This window comes from Mus caroli, chromosome 17, assembly GCF_900094665.2.
Source record: "Mus caroli chromosome 17, CAROLI_EIJ_v1.1, whole genome shotgun sequence".
NCBI lineage: Eukaryota > Metazoa > Chordata > Mammalia > Rodentia > Muridae > Mus > Mus caroli.
Window position 1 is genome coordinate 47,214,452 of NC_034586.1, and position 8,127 is coordinate 47,222,578.

Here is an 8,127-nt window from a genome sequence, read left to right on the forward strand (position 1 = left end):
GAGAGAGAGAGAGAGAGAGAGAGAGAGAGAGAGAGAGAGAGAGAGAGAGAGAGATGCATCCAGAACTTCTGGAATTGGAGTAGACAACTGTGAATCATCACATGGGTTTTTGAAACCAAACCCAAGTCTTTGTAAGAGCATCAAGCACTGTGAATGGCTGAGCCATTTCCCTGGTCCTTATTTTGTTCCTTTTATTGGCTGAGTAGTATTTCCTAGTTGGAAGACATGTTGGTTTGCTTGTCTACTCATCTGTGATGAGCACTTGGGTTGTTTCCTGGCAGGAGCTTTTATGAACAATTTTCTCCATGTGTCCAGATCCATTTCCTGCCGTGGATGTGTGTTTTCACATCTCTTGGATAAATATCTAGAATAAGAATTGCTGAGTGCTATATTGGTGATTGTTTGACTTCATAATAACCTGCCAAGTTATTGTCTACAGTAATTGTCTACGGACAGCCAGTGTACTAAGAGTTCCAGTTTCTTTACATCTTCATCCATGTTTGGTGTTGCTAGTCTTTAATTTTATCAATTCTAGTGAGTATGTCATGATATTAAGGATTCAATCTGCATTTCTTTGGTGATCAGTAATGCTGGGTGTCTTATTTGTACTCTAGTTTGTTAGCTTTCTTTGAATTGGCTATTCTAGCCTTTGTTAATTTTCCTTATTATTCAGCTGTAAGTGCTGTTTGCAGTTTGAACATAAGGTCCACTTCAAGTACATAGATTGCTAAAGTTGTTTTCTCTCAATTGGTGGATTCCCTTCGCCTCCCTCCCTCCCTCTCTTCCTTTACTTTTTTATTTTAAATAGCCCAAGTTGGTGCCAAACTCACTATGTTGCTCAGGCTGGTCTTGAACTCCTTTTCCTCCTGCCTCCATCTCCCAAGTGCATTACCACTGTACTGGACTTTAAAAAATAATTATTATTACATTACATTTATTATATTTAATTATTATTATTATTTGACTTTTCAAGATAAGATTTTATGTAGCTCTGGAATGTCCTGAAGCTTACCCTGTAGACCAGGCTGGCCTCATACTCAGAGATCTGATCTGCCTGTCTCTGCCTCCCGAGTGCTGGTGTTAGAATTTAAGATGTGTACCAAATGCCTAGCTTCTTAGACAAAAAAGTACATTGTTTTAAATAATGTCCTTTGAGAAGTAATGTTTTTAATTTTGATGGCATGATTTACATATGTATCCAACTACCAATTTCCTAAAAATTCATGACCTACCCTAGATTATGGAGTTATTTTCCTGAAGCCCTTCTTCTAAATAGTTTATAGTTTGTTGTTAATATTTAGGTCTCTGAAGCATTCTGAATTGACTTTAGAGTATAGTGTAGGTAAAGATAGAGATTTGATTCCTTCTGTACCTACCCAGTTGGTCCGATATCATTTCTTTAAAGATTATACTTATTCTTTCTCCACTAATGACATTTGGCATACTTGTACAAAATCATTTTTACACACACACATGATCCATAATAGGAATAGCTGGTCACTGACATGTTTACATATACAAATATATGTTTATATAACACACATACATCTATACATACCTATATTTATATTTGTATTTATGTACATATATTAAATTAAATTAAATTAAATTTTAGTGTAAGTATAGGTCAGAGGGCAGCTTGCTAAGTCAGTTCTTTCCTTCTACCTTGTGGGTCCTAAGGGTCAAACTAAGGTTGTCAGGCTGGGCAGCAAGAGCCTTTACACAGTGAGCCATCTCACAGGCTATCTCTGTTGGATTTAACCACAGGGGTTTTGTGTGTGTGTGTTTAGTTTTAAATTTTAAATTTCTCAAAATATGAAAAAGTAAATGAAGATGTGTTCTTTTACTAGTAAAGGGCAATTAACCCGGGAGTCTTGCAAGTGTGTCATCTCCAGTTTAGCAGACCACGAGTCATGAACATTTGTGGGAAGATTCATTGTGTTGCTGGGAGAGTGATGGTTAAAACCCAGAATGTGGTTCCCATCTTGTATTTACATGCAATGAATTGTGGGAAGTTTTACTTGAATAATATTATCTATCTTTTTGATAACTTTTTAATTTAAACAAATTTTCTCTTAAAACATAAATCTACATAGGTCATCAGGAAACACTGGCTGGGATTTTTTGGTGTTTGGGCATTGCTGTATAGTGGTAAACATTTGGTGACAGTGTATATCATAACTAACTTTCTCATTTGCCTTACTTGAATGTGAAGACGTACTTCATTTAAGTAAGATTGGGAAAGAGTCCACATTTTGAAGCTCAACTCTAAGCCTTGGGTTGGTATCCAGCACTATGCTCGGCAGGGCTCCTGGAATTGACCCAGCTGAAGCAGTGAGGGAAGGAAGCAATGACGGACACATGGACACAGACAAGCTAAGATTGGGTGGGCTGAGCGCTTGGCTGGAGAAGCCGCAGTACCTTGGAAGCTCAGGTTCTATAAGGTTGAACAGGGAGGAGTGATTATCATATACCCCTGTGCAAGGAAACGAGGCTATTAAAAATAAACAAGGAGGTAGGGTTGTTATATACAGCTGAACAAGGAGGCATGTTTAGTTAATCTCAGGAGGGGCAGTTCTGTAAGACATGAACATGCTCAGGGGAGAAAGCTATGGCGGACATTTGCTTCTCACACTGTCAGCACTTACACTTGGACCCGAGGAAGGCTTTGTAATCCCTCTGAGCATCACATGGGAAGTCTTAGCTACTCTCATGGGCCTGGAGCAATGGTACTTGCCTTGTGTCCGTGTCAAATCCACATCCACTCAGGATTTCACCCACTCCCAACAATCTACTTCCTTCACTTGCCTCATGAACTCAGCGTCAAGGGCAGTAGTAGTAAAGTAATTGTTCTTCTAGCCCCCCACCCCCCAAATTACTATAATCAGAGCTGAGCCATCATTTAAATGCACTCTGAGGAAATCTGGCAGGAAATGACTTCTAGTCAGCGGCAGGATCCACCACTTCTAAGTGTCTATCCGCAAATGTATGCCTTTTGAATGAAATCTCTGTAAGTTTAAAATACACTAGAGTCCGTTCTATAAAAAGATGGTTGGGGGAATCAAGGCTATAGTTGATTTATTGCTTACTAAGGGCTAAGGCTTTTTTGCTGAGTAAGCATTGAGAAGGGACAAGAAAAATCAAGCATGAGAAAAGTACTTCCGTCTCTAGGAGGTCACTAAAGGAAGCAGTGCCTTCCCCAAAGGCTACCTACACACACACTTTGCTGCAAATACTATAGAATAGATGCTAGGATTTCTTCCTTTTTCATTTTTGAAAAGATTTCATTTACTGTTACCTATGTGTCTCCGTGTGGATATTGGCATGTGTGTGCGGGTGTTCATGAAAGCCACAGTCATTGAATCCCCTGGAGATAGAGTTTTAGGTGGTTGTGAGCCACCCAGTATGAATGCTTGGAACAAAACTCAGGTCCTCTTCAAGAGGAACAAGTCTCCCTGATCTCTGAGCTATCTCTCCAGCCCCTACAGGTTTTTCTCTGATACAAGTTAATTTTTGTTGGTAACTGTCTTCCATAATTATTATATGTAATACAAACTCATTAGAAGCTTAGCGTTCATAGACATATGAAATTGACACTTGGGCTCATCGAATACTTTTTATACCTACAGAGAACTACCACTTAATATTTTGATATTAATTGTATTTTCAGCCATTTGTATTCATATACGTACAGACTTTTAGAAAACTCATGTTATTGAAATAGCTTTGCCCACTGCTGTCTGCCACATATTAGCATACCATAAGCCGACTATCCAGTCTGTGAATGTACTCACAAAGATAGTTTTAGAAGTCACTTCATATTTTAGCATATTTGCAAATCATTTGTGATTCTTTCCAAGTCAGGCTTATAAAAATTAAATTTTTCTATTTAAATTTGTCGATTGAATTTATTGAGAGTTCTGAATTTGGCTTGTAGTGGAGAAAATAATAAAAGTATTCACACGTATATTCAGAGGTCTAACCATACATCCCAATGGGAGTGGTGTAGCAAGCAGATAAAAACTGCTTTGGAATGAAAGACGCAGTTCTTTTCTACATTAAGCTTATATATGCCACACATAGAACATATGTGTGGATCTATACTATAATCATAGGATTTAGTTCTCTTGGGTGAGTTGACGGTTAGGAAAAGATGGCTTCTTGGGAGGTGAAAATGAAAGACAAAGTTGAAAAACAGTGTGTGATCCATTCCTGTGAACTCCCACCAGGCGACTTAACTGCTTGAAAGATCCTCTCTGAGAAATTCGATGAAGAAATTTCTCCAGGTGCTAGGCAGTCATGTCTGCTCAGTGCAGAGGCAAGAAAACCAGGCAAGCTGGAGACTCCACGAGTCATACTTGTGTCAAGTGAGAGCACTGCATGATCAAACCATTTGGAAAGGAGAAATCCCTCCATTGTGCCAAAACAAAAAACAAACAAACAAAAAACAGAATTCATCATTAAAAATATACTTGAAAGCATCGGTTATTTTCTTTTTGTTTTAATTTAACTCCAGCATTTTTCCAAAAATATACAAATAATCAAAAATTACATACACAAGTGTAATAAAAAGAATTCATCACAGAAAATAAAACTGCAGCAAGATGCAGACTTCATTAATTTTTTTCCAAAACAGATTTATTGAGTCATAATTCATGTCTACAAAATTTACCCTTATAAACCATTCAGTGGGTATTAGTTCTTTAACAGCTATGTGCTCATCAATGCTGAGTTCAAAGCCTTTCTCCATCCCCAAAGGAAAGCCCATAGCTCTTAGCAGTCAGGTGGCAGCCCACATCTCTACAGCTCCTGACAGCACCAACCTACTTCCTGTCTTTAAAGATCAGGGACATCTCATGTAAATGGGATCATATACCATGTGACATTCTGTGACAGCGTCTTAGCACAGAGGTTTTAATGTTCATCCATGGTATAGTTTATACTGATACTTCATTCCTTAATAACATTCTACTGCATGTATATCACATTTTATCATTCACCTGTTGAAAGTTTGGATTGTTTCCCACTGGTTAGCTATTATGAAGGATGTTAAGTGAACACTTTGATATGGTGTGTGTGTGTGTGTGTGTGTGTGTGTGTATTTTGATATGGGGAAATGAATTGCATGTCAAATTATATATACTTCTTTGTTTGATGTTTTGAAAAATGGTAAAACCATTTTCCAAAAAAACTTTATATTATCTCTCAGCAATTTATCAGGACTCTAATTTCCCCACATCCTTGCCAATGCCCATTATTGTCTGTGTTTGTTTTTCAGCCACAATGGCAGGGATGAAGTCGTATGTCATGGTGACTTTGATTTACATTTCTTTAATAAATATAATGTTAATCATATTTTTATATGGTAGTTCCTATTTTTAAACTGGGTTATCTCTTCATATTAAAGGGTATATAAGTATCCTTTATATATTCTTAATGCAAGTTTCTTACCAGATGTATAATTTAGACATATTTTCCTTCAATTATTTTTATACTTTCTTTATGATGTCCTTTGAAATATAAGATTTTAATCTGATTAAATTAAATAAAATTTAATCTGGTTAAAACCCGTTGTTTTGGCTTTATGTCTGTTCTCTAATAATAAAAAAAAAACTGGGGAAAGCAGATTAGGGGGAAAAGGGTTTGCTTTAGCTCACAGTTCCTGAAGCAATTCTTAGCTGTATCCAGTAGAGTTTATCTGTTGGCTTGGGTAGGCTGTAATACCCAGATATTCGTCTAAGTCTTGCTGTGAGGGTTTTTCCCAAATGTACACATATCAGGTGACTTTTTTTTTTTTAAAAGGAAAATCATCTTGGAAATCTGTCCTCAGCTAACCTTAAGAGCAAAAGCACGCCTTCCTGGAGAAGAAATCAGCCTCTGGTTTGCCCTACAGCGTCACAGTTGTCAACTCCACAACTGCCGAGATACTGTTGAAGTAACACGCAGCTCACGTATACCGGACTGCATCCTAAACCGTGTGAGCTTTGGAGAACAAGGTTGCTAAAAGCAGGTCGTTAGAACATGGAAGCCACCTTGTGACTCTTGTAGAGTTTTATTCCAGAAGCACTGGATGGATGGAGGTCATAGATAAGAAGCCCTGCGGCCTTTTCTTAAGCTCAGCCATTCTTTTAGATGGTTAAGTATTACCCTGTCGTGTTCAATCTTCAGCATGAGAGCATCTCAAAAGACGATTATAATGAGGTGGGTATGGGCCTTCGGGTGCTTATGAAGCTTGCAACCATCAGTTTACTCGGATTCTATGCATGACTTGGTTCCGTTCTCGGTAACGCAGGGGCTATGCATTCAGTTTTTACAGCTGGCACTGCATAAACCGTTGGATTGTGTGGATCACAGTGAGCTAAGGGGTTACTGGTTACTTAGCTTAGCCTGAGTACACTACTCTCCGGTTAGATGCATTTGGCAAATGTAAAGCCTCCTGCTGCTCCGTGTCTTTCAGTTGTGAACATTTCGGTGGAATACATGTGACAACAACCTCATGGCATTCACTGTATATCATTTCAACAAGACAAAGCAGAAGAAGTGACATGATCTCAATAAATCTTGTGCTTTGAACGCTGACTCCGGATGCTGCTTTCTCTGACCCCTGACATGCACTATGCTAGTCTTGCCCAGTACTGGGCAGTGGGCAAGGGGTGGCTCACAGTCACCTATGGCACCACCAGGATAGACAACTGGTACTCTGCAGTAGACTGTGGTGTAAGTTATGGTGATCTGGACTGACAATTTTGGAATTTTGGAATAACACAGGAATATTATAAGAATATATTTCTGTTTTAATCCCTGGTATAAAGATGTGGGGCTGCTTTGGACCATCCATGGCAGTATGATTTGCCTCAAGTTCTAGCAGAGGCAAGGTTTTGCCAGCTGCAGATAGTTTCTACAGTTGTGTAATGTTTGAGATTCTAGGAACTTTTCTGAGGGTATAGAAATGCTAGAGCCTCTTTAGGTGGGGTGGGTGGTTGTTGATCATTTAGGGAGGTTGGTTGTTGGTTTGTTAGTAGCCATGGTCAAAGAAGAAACAAAAGGAAAGAAATTCAGTTCAGATATTTTCCTAATTCCTCTCTCTCCTCTCTCCTTCTTTCTCTCCTATCTAGTATTAGAGGGTAAAACTGAGGAGATAAAAGGTGGGAAAAAGAAGAACCCTCAAAGAAGGAAAGACAGGCTACACTGGTCAGCATCTAGTGACTAGATGTGCCTTTGACTTGCATCTCCAGGCCTTGTTGGATTTATTAGGATATAACCACGTTGAAAAATGTAAGTGTGTTGTTAAATAATTTGCAATAAAACTAAGAGATCATTGAAATTAATTTTTAAGATCATTCACAAACATAAGTCAAGATCATAAAGCTTTTGCCAGGAGGGGTTTTAGCCTACATGATTTTATTGTCACCAATACCATAGGGATTACTACAGAGTAACCATTAAATGGTGCGTGAACATTAGCCAGTCGATACTTAGGGGTCACCTAGGAATATTCATTATGGCCTAGCATGGCCCTAATAGGTCTTTACTAAAAAGGTGGTTTATGTGACCCCTGGCCCTCAACTGTGTAATTGGATATGCACTTGGCTCAGGTTAGAATTTTCTTATGGGCTATTTACTATCTTTTATTTTATTTTTATTGGATATTTTATTTATTTACATTTCAAATATTATCTCCTTTCCTTGTTTCCTTTCTAGAAACCCTCTATCCCATCCTTGCCCCCCTGCTTCTCTAAGGGTGTTCCCTTACCCACTCACCCACTCCTGCCTCACCACCCTAGCATTCCCCTACACTGGGGCATAGAACCTTCTCAAGACCAAGGACCTCTCCACTCATTGGGGAAAACCAGAGATGGAGTGAGGGGGTCAGGGGAGAGGCAAGTTTGGAGAGGGTTGGGGTGGAGTTGCAGTTTGAGGAACAGGAAGTCCTGAGTAAAATGGAAAACTTTGCAAGCCACCTGTGACAGTGCCGCCATGGTGACGAGCTGGCGTGTGCTCGCTGAAGCTGGGTGTGCCTCTGTCTGCATCCTCAGAAGAAAGATGAGAATCTGAGTGTGCACACAGAAGTTCTGTTTAGCACGTAAGCAGGAAACCATGTAAGCTTGTTTACATCTTCCCCTACCT